Here is a 15,748-nt window from a genome sequence, read left to right on the forward strand (position 1 = left end):
TAATTTCACAATAATACGTGAAGTAGTTACTATTACCCATTTTACCTTTCAGGGAATTTAGGACACAATAAGGCAAGTAACTAGCCTGCTATCCCACCCAAAATAAGGGATAGAGCTAAGATTTGAACCCAGGCCTGACTCCAAAGCCTACATTCCTTTCCATTATATTATACTTTTCCATTAAATCTATCCCACCACTGTCATGGACAACCCTTGCTAATCCTTGGCAGGATCTCTTAGAATTTTTGCTGTTCAGTGAGAAAAGGGTGAGTGCTCCCAAGAAAACTGCCCAGCTTTCTTCTTCTCACTCTAGTTGGAGTATTATTTCTTTTTTTTTTTTTTTTAATTGGACAGAGAGAGAGAGACCACAAGTAGGCAGAGAGGCAGGCAGAGAGAGAGGGGGAAGCAGGCTCCCTGCTGAGCAGAGAGCCCGATGCGGGGCTCGATCCCAGGACCCTGAGAGCATGACCTGGGCCGAAGGCAGAGGCTTTAACCCACTGAGCCACCCAGGCGCCCCCCCGGAGTATTATTTCAACAGATATGCCTGAATTTTAAATGTAGTGCTTGGATCTCAACAATGAAATATGACACATAAAGACCCATGTACTTTGAAACAGAAATCAAAACTGGCCTGGGTAGATGCAGACTGAGGGCAAGCCAGGGCCCTTGGTCATGGACTTCCACCCCTTACTTGATGGCTGGTGGGTTCAGACCTCTGGGCTGGTTTCCCTTCTCCTCCAAGTGAACAGACGTTGTGGGAATCTGTGTGTTCCCTCAGAAACAGAAGCAGTTTTAGAAAGCTGGAAGGAAGGGGGGCTAAATTTTTTTTTCTTGACTTTCTTGTTTTGTTTTGTCCTTTCCCCACCTATTTTTTTGTTTTCTTGTTGTCTTTGGGGTCCTGCTTTTAATGGACAGTGATGTTATTTGGTGTTAATTCCCTTCAGAACTGGGTCACCCCTGAACAAGTGATGAAGAGCCTCCTTAAACTCCTCACAATCCTAACCTCAGGAAAGAAAAGTTTGTTGTCCTTTCCTCTCCCTTAATCCATGTCAACATTATACTGGGGGGAAGGTTCAAATAGGCTGAGCCACCATGATCCCAGCCACCAAGACCGTGCCCACCAGCGCCATTTTAAACTGACCCTGTTTTCCCTTCTACCTGCACCCAAGCCGACACAGGCCACAAGCTGCCTCTGGGAAGGAAATCCTTTCCACCTACTCCCATGGAAATAAGAGTCCCTGTTGAGACTACTTTGGAGCCCCAGCCAAGTCAAAAACAATGCTCCTGTCCTGGCCTCATCTTGCCCAATGTCCTTCCCTCCCAGCTGGCTGCTTGGGCTCATCACCTCTCAGCTGACTGTTTACCCAACTTTACTTCAAACAGAAAATGCCTATTCCTGTTGGTCTAATAAAATTTCATCTGCTTTTTCCAAGCCCCAAGGCAGAAGCAATTTTAGTAAAATGTGTCCAATAGCACTAATATAGTGGGGAAAAGAAGAAAAAAAAAACAGTTTTTTAACATTCTGAATTTTTCTCAGACTTTCCTCTATTTAATTAATATTTATTACTAATTAATTTTGTTTACACTTCTTTTCTCTACTTGATTCCAGAGATACTAATTGAATAACTACTACCATTTGGGGACCATGCTAGACAATGAGAGGACACCAAGGAACAAGTTATAAACCATATCCTTCCTGAAGAAAGCAACTCAGAGCAGAAAAAACCCACATGATTAAACACTCTTCACCATAGATAGCTTGCCTGTCATAGGTAACAGAATCACCAGGCGTTTCCCACTAAAACACCAAAAAATTCCTGTGGTAAGACATTAATCTCCTCTTATAGGCCATATCCAGTCAGCCCTGATCTTGGCAGTTGATTTCCTTGCATGTACAGAGATGATAACAGTGTCCATTAAGACATAACATGGAAAAGTGTTTTCTTTCCCCTAACAGGCGAGCATGGAAGAGTTTCCATTATCCATTACGCATACTGACAGTTTTTCTGATCCAAAACAGCTGTGGCCCTGAAAAGACTGAGGGCTGTGTTTTGATTCTGTTTTGGGGCCAATTAAGAGCCTGGCCTTTGTGATGCCAGTGTTGGCACCTCTTCTGGGTCCTTCATTGGCACCTTCTCACATGTCCTTTTTCTGTTTGTTTATGTATATCCTCCTGACAACAGAATGGGCCTGAGGGCAAAAACCAAATCCAAATGGTCTAGGGAAGCAAATCCTAGCACATCCTAGCACAGAGGCTTCCAGGCCCTGGGCCTCACTAAAATGCTGTCCCACAATGGCTTTGATCAATCCTGTTTCTTATATGCAGAGATAATTGGGGGGGGGGGGGGGGGGGGGGGGGGGGCTTGTTCTCAACAACTGGCAAGACACTCAGCTGAATATGGCAAAGCCATGGCCCAACCTCTTGGGGGAAGTTGCAATGTATCACCAAAGACCAGCACATGAATTTATTCAAACTCTGAGAGAAAGAGGGAACTGTGGTTGGAGAAGAAAGGAAAATTACACTTTGAGGATGATAGTTGACCATCTCCCATTTAATGAGGTAAATACGCAACAGTACATGTACAGATTATGTTGGAAATGACATAGTAGGATAAAAAAGGAAGAAAACCTAACATTTGTATTAGTATTTTTTTAAGATTTTATTTATTTATTTGAGAGAGAGAGAAAGAGAGCACACAAGTCGGGGGTCGGTGCAGAAGGAGAGGGAGAAGCAGACTCCCCACTAAAAAGGAAGTCCAATGAAGGACTGGAGCCCAATGTGAGACATGATTCCAGGATCCTGGAATCGTGACCTGGGCGGAAGGCAGACACTTAACATCTGAGCCACCCAGACGTCCCTTCACTTGTATTATTCATTTAATTTTCCCAACCACCACACTCAGTGGGCCTCTTTATCATGCCCTTTGTTACAGATGAGAAAACTGAGGGTCAGAAATACTAAATGACTTGCCTGAAGAGCCACAAGAGACAAGCAACAACATTTGGGCTTGACTTGCACAGCCTGCCCCTATGCCAGGCTGCCCCTGGAGAGGGTAGGCATCTTCTTGGAGCCTGAAGAAAGGCTGTCATGCCTTAAGAGGCATGTGGAAGACCCTACCAGGAGGGTCAGTGAAAAGGGAAATGAAATGACAGGATTTACTGGACCCACATGGGATAAAGCGAGGTAAAGGGCAAGACAAAGAATGTACAGGGAGAAAGGTAATAAAAGAGCACCCAGTTTCACTTGGGATTTGGTGGCATTTGTGACTAAGTCTCTCAGTTTATGCCCTCTTGCCATGTCTCTGTCCCTCCTGGCTCTCTTCCTTCTTTGTTCTCTTTGAGAGTTACCTCCTGACCTCTCCTGCACCCCAGAGTCCCATCCAGGGTTCATGCTAACTACAACTCTTCCTCTCTTCCTGCTTTCTCAGACTTCTGGAAGAGTCCCCCAAAAAATAAAACCATAGTTTTAAAGATGCTGGACCATTCTTTCAGGGATTGGCCCCTAAACTTACCTCTAGCCCATTTAAGAAGTTTAAATGGGGAGTCTGGGAGAGAGGATTTATTTGGAGACAGTTACCAATGCCCCATATACTTCCCACTCCAACCCAAACCCTAGAGAACAGGCTTGAAAGGGACCATTTGAGAGCTAGGCCTGAATTTCCTGAATTGTAAAGGGCCTAGAGACTGGTCACATCTGCCTTTGCTAGAATCTATCCCAAGCACATATCAGGTGCCCAATCAGTATGTGTTGTCTGATTGAATAAATGAATGAGTGAATGAATGAATACCTGAAAAGAATAAAAATGCAAGAGTGTGACCACAACTACAGAAGAGACACACAGAGGAGATATGCACATTCGTGCGAAACAGTTACAGAGAGCACATCAGCACATGCTCGCCCCAAAGCTTACAGTATGAATGAACACAGGGAGGAAACCAAGGCTATGTCAACTAAACATACTTTCCTCATATTAGACATTTTGGCAGAAAATCCCACAGCAGCCCAGGAGTTCTCCCCATCTTCCTTAAATAGCTCTGGCCTCAACTTAATCCTTAGGAAGAAGACCAGAGAAAACACAGGAAACATTCCAAACGAAAAAAAAAAAAAAAATCTCTGGACTTAAAAAAGTGGTTATCTCTGGTTGATAAGAGATTCTGGTTCCTGAGTCTTCCTTTATTTGCTTCAGCGTGATTGCTTCTTTTACTCCTAAATGTTCTCCTTCAACCTTAGTCCAGTTCTTGCTATATCACAACACTTGACAGTAGAAGGGAAAGGTGACATAGTCTCACTCCCTACTCTAATCAGCACACTGAGAACTTTCCACAGCAGAGACCCAGGTCAAGTCCCCAGTGCTGCTGTTCTAGCAATAAGCAGCATCTGTCCATATACCTCAACTTTTTTTTTTTTTTTTAAAGAAAGAGAGAAAACACACAAGCCCTGGAGCAGGGGGAGGGGGCGGAGGGAGATGGAGAGAGACTCTTAAGCAGGCTACATGCTCAATGCACAGCCCAACACCGGGCTCCCTATCAAGACACCGAGATTATGACCTGAGCCAAAATCAAGAGTCAGTCCCTTTGGCCACCCAGGCGCCCCCACCTCAGCTCTTTCAACATCAAGACTTTGTTTACTCATGGTGAAAATCCTCCATTGTGATTAAGTAGGGAAACTGCATTTATCTATCTACCCTAATGTCCCAGAATTCCCGAATTAAACCCTGTATCTGTGAGCTTCAAGGTTCTCTTTAATAAACAGTGTGCTTCCATAAATACACCCAATTCAGCAACAGTAATAAAAGAGAAGTATGGGTTTTTCATGGGAATATACACTTGAAAGACCAAATCTAAATGAGAATCATCAAGGTGTGCCTTTGCACTTGGACTCTGAATGCCCTTCACCAGGATGGATTCACTAGTCCTTCTGATGCTCCCATGAAGAGGGAAGATCAAACCAGGCTCTGACAGTGACCCACACCAAATCCCACTATACTTCCAATATCCAAGTGATCAAATCAAAGCAGCCAGGGTAAACAAGCACAGGCTCTGTGATTTTCAAGATCTATTTATCCAGTCCTATTTGGAATAGGGAGAGATTCCAAGGCAAGGAAATTCCAGAAGGCCCCAAATGTGGAGCCAAGCCTTTGATATAACTTTCTGTCGCTCCTTCCTTCCCCATGCAAATCTCTCATTACTCCATCCAAATAACTTTCAAAACCACAGCTTCCTCTCTGTCTTGCAATAAGAAAATCTGTGCACTTGTACTGGGATAAGCAGTGTACTAAGTACCTGCCCTCACTCCTCCCATCATCTGAAGGGAAGGAGGCCTGGGCCCATCAATAGCTCAGTTCAGTTTGTTCCTGAATGGAAAAGGGAGGATCAAAGGGCCAGAAATATTCATTTATAGGGAAAAGCAAAAGAATTAAATATGCAGAACTTGGCCAAATGACGCCTGAAGGGGGAAATAAATACCAAGGAACGTTTGAAGGGTGTAACCAAACACCACGAAGAGGGACTTTTTTTAAAAGATGGTTCAAGTGGTTGTAACAAGGAAAGACTGGGGAAAGCAGAGGAAAATCTGAACTCTTGAAAAAATTCTGCCTTCAGCGAAGGCTACACTATAGAGGAAATTGGTATCAATACAATGTCCAAACTAAAGCTTCTACTCTCTCTACAATTTGTATGTTTCCACTTCCTATCCGTTTCTCAGATGTGCTTATTTCCACTTGGAACTATAAGCTTGAGTGTTGCCTCTTGTGTCTATTTTCTCTGTCTTTCTTGCATGTACTCCCTGTCGCATGATTTGGAAATGGCCTGGGCTGGTGGCCCTGGAGGCCTGCAGGTGTACATCATTTGTCAGAAAGAACAAATAAGCTCAGAAAAGGTGACTTTAGGAATAAAATACCAAATGGAGAATCCCTCCATATGAGTGACTTCTACGCCTCAAACAGACCTGAAGTAAGTTCTGGAATAGACCTAAGCGCTTCTCAGTCTTCTCCAAGCTCTCTGGAGGGGAGATGGGTGAAGTCAGCTGAATATAGCCAGAAAATATATCTTAACAGTTTTCTCCTGAGATACACTATATGGCAAGTCCTTCTGGAATTTCTAGATAAAAAGAAATATGTACAGTGAGAACAGCTTTTCTGAGAGTCTTTCGACACATTTATTCCCAGATGGGCTCAGTGCAAAAGTGAAAATCACATTTTCAAGGAGTGAAGAAGTTTCAACAAAGGTTTGGTTTAAGTTTAAACTGGAGATTTAGGCCTCTCAGTCACCTGATTGGTTTAAGAGGGGGTCTAGCTTTGAGGTACAAGCTCTTATTTGGTTCATGCTATACAGCAGAAGGGACACCAAACTGGAAATCTGTAGAGTTCAAATCCCTTCTTCATCATTGAAATATCTGAATAACCTCGGATAAGTCACCTTTCTTTCCCAGACCAGTTTCCTTACATTGAAAAGAAGGAATTCAACTAAACTAGTGAGGGTTTTTTGAACATTTTTTTCCCTTAGGCAGCAGAATGGCCTTTTAATTATAATATTATGCTAAAGTCCAATAATACAAACTGTATCAAAATCTTTCTAGTTAAAATGAAACTGAGTGGCCCAGAACTTGACCTCGCCCCCCACATTGCCCACTGCAGGTCATGACCCTCAGGACTCCCCTCAAAAACCTCTGAGGCCCCTCCAATGGACCACCATCCCTCCTCAAGAAGAACACTTTGGAAGTCACTGGATTCCATGTTTCACCAGCTCTTTTCCAACTTCCGTTCTCTGCGGGTTTAAACATCAGCAAGCCAGCAGTAGTGATGCAGCTGATCCTTGAGACCCTGTTGATGAATGGATTAAAAGGACAGGACCTGGTGGCCCAAGGTCTCCTTTACAGTTCAAAGTCTAAGACAAACATACCCAGAAGAGAGGGAGGTATGAAAACAGAAACAAGAAAGTTGACATCCAATCTCTCTTGCTCTCTCTCTTCCCCTCTCACCCTTGAGTCTCTTCCTTTCTCCCCCTTTTTCTCCTTCTTCCTCACACTCCTTGGACCTTGTAACTAGGAAGCCCCGTGAGAATACAAGGGCCAGGCCAGTTGCCTGAAGCCCTGCCTCATGGGATGTGACACAGAGAAATACATTTTCGGGAATTGGAGCCAGCTAAGCCAAACCTCAGGGAGGGGGACACAGGCAGGCTCTAAAACTAAGCACAGAGGAGGGAGTTCAGGTGCTTGCTGGTGTTTGGGTGTCTACAGTCACAGTTGTAAACGCTCTAGAAAGAGGAAGGTGCCCAGGGTAATCCAGAGCAGAGAAGGCTTCCCCAAAAGCTCCCCAACAATGTAGGCTGGCTTCATAGGAAGAAGGACTGCTCATCAACCAGTCGCCCAGCTTGAAGGTGATACTCTTAAACACGGTTGTTAGGCATGTCCAGGGAGCAATTTGGCAAACCTATCAAAATATAAAATCTGTATACCATTTGACACAGACATTCCACTACAAGTATATCTCACAGATAGACTTGCATGTGTGCAGAAAAATATCTCTGCAAAGATGATCACTGAAGCTTGCTGTAATCACAAAAGACTGGAAACTACCCAAATACTGATTGGTTGGGATGGTTTGCTCATATAATAGAATGCTGTGCAGCCTTTAAAAAGAATGAATCCACTCTCTATTGATGACAAGGAAAAATCTTTGACATCTGATGTTAAGTGAAAAAAGTAAGGTGCAGATATTATACACCAAATAGTACATTATGCAAAAAAAAAAAAAAAAAGAATATAGGTATATATGCTTGCATGTTCATGAATATGCTAGCTGTCTAGCATACACACAAAATGCTAATAATGGTTACCTTCAGGAGAAAATTTGAGGAGAGGGATGGGGAGATATCTCTGGCAGGAAAAGCCTTTTTGTTAAATGCCCTTTCATACACTGATTGAAGTTCTTCTTTTAATGTGCATGTAGGATTTTAAAAGAAAACGAAAACAAGAATGTGTGTTAGAACAAAACATGTCAAATCAATGTGGCTCTCAAGAAACCAATGTACACTTTAAGACTCCAAAAATCAGCCAACTGTTCTCTTTATCAGAAAGAAGAATCAAATGGGGAACCCGGCTATGTCACTAAGACTTAAACATTCCCAACCCATTTGACAGCGGTGAACAGTGAGAAAAATACTGGATGCAAGAACAGAAGACCAGGTTTCCAGTCGTGTCCTCACCACCCCAGCAGCTCACATTGCACTCTCAGCCTTCCTGCCCTCATCAATGGCCCTGTGAGGTAGGTGATCCCCAGCTTCTTCTCTCCTCTAAAAAGCACCATCCCTGGCATATCGTGGTCATAACCTTGGGCTTCGGACTCCAAATCGCAGCCCTGCTGACCTGGGCAGTATGCTCCATCTTCTAGACCCAAATTTCCTTATCTGAAATCCGGGTACTAATTCTACCTTCTCACAGGGTTTTGTGGGAACTAGGAGACTACACTAAGGACTCAGCAAAGGGGCGGCTCTATCCGATGTGCTGCCCCCCAGCTGTTCTTAGTCTTTGTTCCTGGCTCAGGCTGCCGACCAGGCCACATGGACCTTCCTGCTCTGCTCCATGTCCATCACATCAGCTGGTTTCCTCCCTTTATAACATAAGTCACAATTTGTAATTACCTTGAATATTAGTTCATGCATGGTCTGTCTGGCCCCAACTAGCATGGAAACTCCAGGAGGCTAGTGGTTTTCTTTTTCACACTCACTGCTCCAGCTCCAGCCCCCAGCACAGTGATGGGCTGCTACAAATTTGTTGGATGAAAATATGAATAAAAGGGTGTTAGCTGCTTATAGCTATTGACCCTATGACAACTCCTTGCCAGAGGAGACTGATAATAGTTCTCTCTCATAGAGTGGCTATAAGAATTGCTAACCCCACCTTGTAGCTTTTTCAGAGCACTTCAACAGTGTGCCCGAAGTTTCCTGCTAATAATTGGCAGAGTCAAGATAGGAACCCGTCTTTTTTTTCCCCCTGACTCCAAAGTCTGTTCTCTCAGCCACTAGGCTCTTCTAAGGCAGTATATTCCCTTGACCGGAGTCACACACATACAACTCCTGCCTGGCTCCTAATGACATGCTTCAAACAACAATCATGTTCGACCTTTCAATTCTATACCGCCTGAAACACCACTAATGGGAAATCCTATAATGAATGGGAAACCTCACTAATCTACGCTATTGCACATTTATCCCCCGCAGTCCCCTCCTGCCGACCCTTGAAAGGTCTTTGCTGGACGCAGAAAACAGAAGACATTCTGGAGCCACGCAGCCCCACTTTGAAACATCCCTGGTGAAGCTCAGAATTATTCACAATTACCAAACAACAGAAGTGACTGGTTGTCATTTGAATATCAGTGAAGACATAAGAAGTCGCATGCAAAGTCTTATTACATTTGGAGAAGGAAAGAGAAGCAACTAAAAAGAAACAGTGAAATCTTAGAGGTCGATTAATGCCTCACTGTGTTGTCGTTGGGGAGGTTATGTAAAGTTTATGAGCATTGTCTGCCTTGATGTTTGTTGTTCATGAGTCCTTCATCATCTGTAAAGTTCTTGCCTATAAACCCTGCGAAAAATACAAGAAGTTGTGAATAATTCCTTTGTTTTTAGATAGAAGTTCTACTATTGGCAAGCAGGAAAAACCTTTTATACACAAAGGTTCAGAGGAAGAGAGGGAGAAATGTAAACACTGTCTTGGCCAGGATACTAATAATATATAGCACTGGCCTTAGAAGAGCAAATCACAGAATAAGCAAGCACCTGTTATTGATTAACCAATCATCTGTCTGTTCTGGGGAAGATGCCTTTGAAGCCTAGGCTGAAAGCACTCAGCAAGGAAAAGCTTCCACATTTCTATGTTGCTCTCCTACAGTGGAATAGGAAGATAATAGTTTGCTTGTGCTCAAAATCCAAACAGCATATTCAGTCATCTAAAAAAAAAAAAAACCACAAAAACAAAACAAAACAAACAAACCAAAAAACCCTGCTCCATTCTCCCAGTGAACAAGTTAAGAGCTATGGTTTTTGTCTTTACCAGTCAATTCATTGAAAATCTGTAAATAATTCCATCTCCGAGAAGTCAAACTGGGACTCCTATAAGAAAAACACAGCTCAATGGAAGGCTATTTTGGACACATGTAAATGTGGTCACCGGTATTATCTACACATTCAAATCTTACAGGATCAAGCCCCAAAATAAACTGGCATCTCATTTAAGTGGGTCTTTCAGTGATAGAGAACTTCAATAGCTGAAGAAAGTGGCAAACAGCAATTGGCAGCTCCAACATGCTAGAGAACAGTGTTTCTCAAAATGTGGTCTGTGAACCACTTTTATCATGAATACCTTGGAAGCTTCTGAAAACACAGATTTATTTTTTTTTTAAGATTTTATTTATTTATTTGACAGAGAGAGACACAGTGAGAGAGGAACACAAGCAGGGAAGGGGGAGAGGGAGAAGCAGGCCTCCCGCTGAGCAGGGAGCCCGACGCAGGGCTCGATCCCAGGACCCTGGGATCATGACCCAAGCTGAAGGCAGACACTTAATGACTGAGCCACCCAGGTGCCCCTGAAAACACAGATTTCTAAGCCCCACCTGAGTCCTAGAATTTCATGGATTGGGTCCATTACTCTACAAAAACAAAAACAAACAAACAAACCAAAAACACTTCTCAGGTTAATATTTTATGTTCTAACATTTGAGAACTACTGATTATAGAAAGAAGCCACTTGCTCAGGACAAGGAACCTAGGCTTCTCACAACTACATGACATAGAACAAGATGTAGACAATAGCAAAAACAAACTGCCACTTTGGTGGAAACAAAAAGGGAACTATCTCTATAGAATAAACTACAGCTTACAGACACCTCATTGCACCTTTTCCTCTTCTTTTAATAAAGCAAATGGGGACTTTATCAGACACAGAAAGTCTCACTTCCTTTTACTATACGAAATAAGTGGTCATTTCATGCACATAAAAACTAAAAGCAAGAAGAATAATGTACTTAGAGGCACAAAGAAATGATGAAATTGAGTTCTGGACATTAGTTCATAAAACAATTATTAAATAAGTAGCATTTCCAGTTTGAGCATTATAGTGTCATCCAAGTGGAGTTTTCCTTTGGGCAGCTGAGTATTCTGGCCTCAAACTCAAGAAGAGCTCTAGAGTCAAAAGCATATAAATGATACTAGAAGCCTTGAGTATAAATGTGTAGAATGGGGGCAAGTGGATGGCTCAGTTGGTTAAGTGTTTGACCTTGGCTCAGGTCATGAACCCAGCATCCTGGGATTGAGCCCCAGATTGGGGGGGGGGGTGTCATCCCTATTCAGCAGGGAGTCTGTTCTCCCTCTGCTCTGCCCCTCCCCTCACTCATGGTGTGTGTGTGTGTGTGTGTGTGTGTGTGTGTGTGCGCGCGCGCGCGCGCGCGCACACGCGCGCCTCTCTGTCTCTCTCTCAAATAAATAAAATCTTTAAAAATAAATAAATAGAGTAGAATGGCAAAAGAAGAATAAGCACAGAAACTTTGAGAGCATCTGAAAGAAAATTCCTCAGGATAGAATAAGGGATAATGATGATCCAGAAAGAAGAAAGAGAGCCGAAAGAGTGATGTGATGGAAACCAAAGGGAAAAACATCAAAAAAAAGGAATGATCAATATGCTGTCAAATACAAAAGGAAGAGCATGTAATTGAAGTCCAGAAAGTACCCAGTCAATTTGCTAACTGGATCACTGGTAATCTCTGTAAGAAATGCCTTCAAAGAACACTGTGGTAGGAAGCCAGATTGCAAAGATGTGAGGAGCAAGGAAGATGAGGAAGTCCAGGTAAGAGGGACAATAGTTTGAAGACATTTGGCTAGAAAGGAAGAAGTTGTGGTATGCAGAGAGGGATGTTTAAGAAGGAAGAGACAGGTATTTATTTACGTAGTAAAAAAATGAATCTACGCAGAGAAAAACAATAAAGATAGAGAACGGAGTGGGGATAATGTATGGACCAACTCCAGGGAAAAGAAGAGGATGTGTGATATAAAACACTGAGAGAGAATTGCCTTTAAACCAGAGAACAGATGTTCAGAGGAATACTTTATTTGGATACCAGAGTGAAAGATAATTTAGCAGGTGAGAAAGGAAGAACAATGAGTAAGGTCACAACTTATGACCTCATTGTTCCCTCCAAGACAGAAAAAAAAAAAAAGGGGGCATCTCCTTAGAAAGGAGGTGGAGGGCTTAGAGCAGATGGCTCGAGGAGATGAGAGGACTTAGAATAGCTATTATAGGACATGGGAGAGAAAGCTGACCGGGGCAAGTGGAAAGACTGATAAGCCAAAGTGAGGCCTAGTTAAGGTCAGATACTGTAAGTTGGACCAGTTGCAAAACTGTGCAATCCTCTTCAGCAGGACTCAGTACCCTGGCAACAGAAATAGAAAAGATCACAAGAGTGGGCACCTTAAGTACAGCAGAGGTGAAGGTCATGAGAGTCAAAGAGAATGAATAATTTCTGATGGAAATGGAAATTGAAGTCAATCAGGAAATGGAATAAAAAATAAACCTATCAGCTAGGTTCCAAAGCCCTCATAAATGTTGGGTAAGCCAACATTCATGATGAGGAACAGGGGAAGTAGCATAGCTAGACCACATAAATTTCAAAGGAAAAGAGACTTTTGCATGAGTATCCAAAAGAAATGGTTTTGTGGGACATGAAGAAACACAAACACATCCCTTGGCCTACTGATGTGTGGAATATAAAGTATTTCCTCAAAAGGGCCACTGAGGAAGTGGGTTCTAGGGAAGAATAAATTTCAGCTAAAGAAAAAGGTAAAGAGAATATTCTGTAAGAAGTCTAGGATATAGAAAGTTTCATTTAAAATCAAATCAGGTTTAGAGGGTGCAGTAGAGAGTGAGATGGAAGTAAACGATGGGGCTGGGTCAGTGAGCAGGGAATCCATAGCAGTGGGGAGGACGATGAGGGTTCAAAAGGAGTGTCTTGCTCTTAGGCCCCACTCCACTCAATTCCAGTCAACTCCTAACCTTATGGTGTTCCCCCTTTCAGACTGCTGGGTTCCCCCATCACTGCCCCTTCAATAGGACAGATCATGCCTTCCTAGCTTACTAGGAAGACCTTTTATCAACACGTTCCTGGCTGCTTACAGGAAGAAACCCAGCTCCACCTTAATCTTCCAGGATGCCCTATCTCTAACTCAGGATCCGGGTCCTATTCTTTGTCCACCATCTTTCCTGAACTTACTTTTCATCACGACCTAAGCTCTGAACTTTATCTCCATCCTTACTTCTGGAATAAGATCCTAGTCTCTGATCAAATTTCCCTAGAGCACAATACCATGTTCAACTTAACAGAGGCCTGACTCAGCTGGCTTTATGCAAATACATCCCTGGACTCTGTGTGTAACCCTGCACAGACCCAAAGGGCCACCAATTATGACCTTTCCTGTACCCTGCTGAGATGTAGCCCACTACCCCACATCCACCCTCCTTGAAAGATTTTTCCCTTTTCTCCTTTATTCAGGTTACTGGCAATGCTGGGACAATGATGTCAACCCCATGCTAACTGTGACATTGAGGGAGTGAGGCAAACCACTCTGATATGATCAGTCAGGGGGTAAATTAAACTCAAGAGAAGTGGCCAGGCCACTTAAATGTGTGATTGTCAGGAAGGCAGTGACTAGGTACAGTCAGATATGTGCCACAGCTTTAGAAGGCAGATTTCCAAATACTCAGATAAGAAGATATCAGCATGATCACATTGTCTGAGACTCTTGATAGAGGAGAGGGAACGAGAGGATTAGGAAATGTCTGAAAAATTCAATTCCAACAAAACCATTACAAATGCATGACAAGGCACAACCAACCAACTCATGACATAAAAATACAAATAGCCACAGACAGGAAAAATGTTCAGTGTTACTAGTGATCAAAGGAATGCAAATTATAATAGGCCTCCAGGTTTTACCTAGACAATTAGCAGAAATTTTAATAAAAATTATTGAGTTAATAACAATGCAGGAAAACTGGTAATGTTACATATGACTAGAAAGAGTATGCATTATCATCTCCTTCTCAGAAAGCAAATTAAACATATGAATCAAAAGCTTTAAAACGTGTAATCATATAGAATAATTTTTTGGAAGAATAAATCATGTGGAAAAAGAATCATATACTGGCAACTGAAAAAGTTTACAAAATTTCACGTGTGGTGTGATCCCAATTTTGTCACTATAGGCGTGTATTTACATACGTACACACACACACACACACATATATACTCTTTGCATAGATATCCATAGAAAAATGACTAAAAAGACATCGAAGTGTTAACACTAATTATCTCTGGGCATTATGGTAATTTTTCCTTATTTATGATTCTTTCTACTTCCACATTTTCTACAATGTAAAGTTAATTCTTTTGTAATTAGACAAAACATTTTAAAAGTTAATTCTTTTAAAAGAGGAGCAAGATAAGTTAAATAAGTCAGGCAGAGAAAGACAAATACCATATGGTTTCTCTTATATGAGGAATCTAAAAAACAAAACAAAAACAAAAACAAAAAAGCAAACAGACTCATAAATACAGAGATCAAACTCGTGGTTGTGGGCAGGTGGAGTGAAATAGGTGAAGGGGATTAAGAAGTACACCGTTCCAGCTATAAAATAAGTAAGTCACAGATGGGGCACCTGGGTGGCACAGTCACTTAAGTGTCGTGGTTTTGGCTCAAGTCGTGATCTCCAAGTCATGAGATCGAGCCCCGCATTAGGCTCCTCATTCAATGGGGTGTCTGCTTGGAAATATCTTTTCCTCTCTCTCTGCCCCTCCTCTCCCTCTCTAAAATAAATAAATAAATCTTTAAAATACATACATACATACATAAATCAGTCACAGAGATGAAATGTACGGTATAGGGAATAGAGTCAGTAATATTATAATAACATTGTATAGTGACAAAGGGTGACTAGATTTATTGTGGTGAGCACTGAGTAATGTACAGAATTGTTGAATCTACATGTTACACACCTGAAACTAATATAACATTGTATATCAATTGTGCTTCCATGGTAAAGTTAAGAAAAAAGAAGAGAAAAGAAAAAAAAGAAGGTGGAACAAGAAAAGCAAGTTCACACCTGAGAAAGAAAAAAAGGGAAAAAAGATGACTATCAAGGACAATATGGATACAAAAGGAACCTGCTAATACACTCCTGCCTTTAGAGAGCATTCAAAAGATGGAGAAAAAACGCACCCAAAGATGAATAAGAAAGACTGGCAAAGAGGTTCCAGTCCCTGGTCAGGAAGTGGAAGCCCACAGTGACCTGAGGCCTACACTGTATAGAAGGACAAGGAAAAGAACCATTTTCCTCATGTTTACACTGAGAAGATCAAGAAAAGTGTACGTATTATTTGGGACAAATGAAGTAAAACTAATACAACTCGTATTTTCCAGCACACGCACACATGGAAATAACAGTAAGATTGAAATAATGGACCCAAACACTATTCCTCTGGCTTCAACCCCACCCATTGTGCAGGACTGATAAGAGACAGACACGCCCCATGGAAGGTCCTTTCATATGATCCAAAGTCATCCAGTCTTCTCTGCTGGAACCACTATCTCTCTCCTTTCCTGCTCTGGTTCTCTGTGGAGACTTCTCCATCATGGTCGGCAGCAGAGGCAGCAGCGACTGATGTTGCTTAAAAAGCCATCCACAAACCATAAGAGACTCTTA

The sequence above is a fragment of the Enhydra lutris genome, unplaced genomic scaffold, assembly GCF_002288905.1.
Source record: "Enhydra lutris kenyoni isolate GAN:26980312 unplaced genomic scaffold, ASM228890v2 scaffoldscaffold40, whole genome shotgun sequence".
In the NCBI taxonomy this organism is placed as follows: Eukaryota; Metazoa; Chordata; class Mammalia; order Carnivora; family Mustelidae; genus Enhydra; species Enhydra lutris.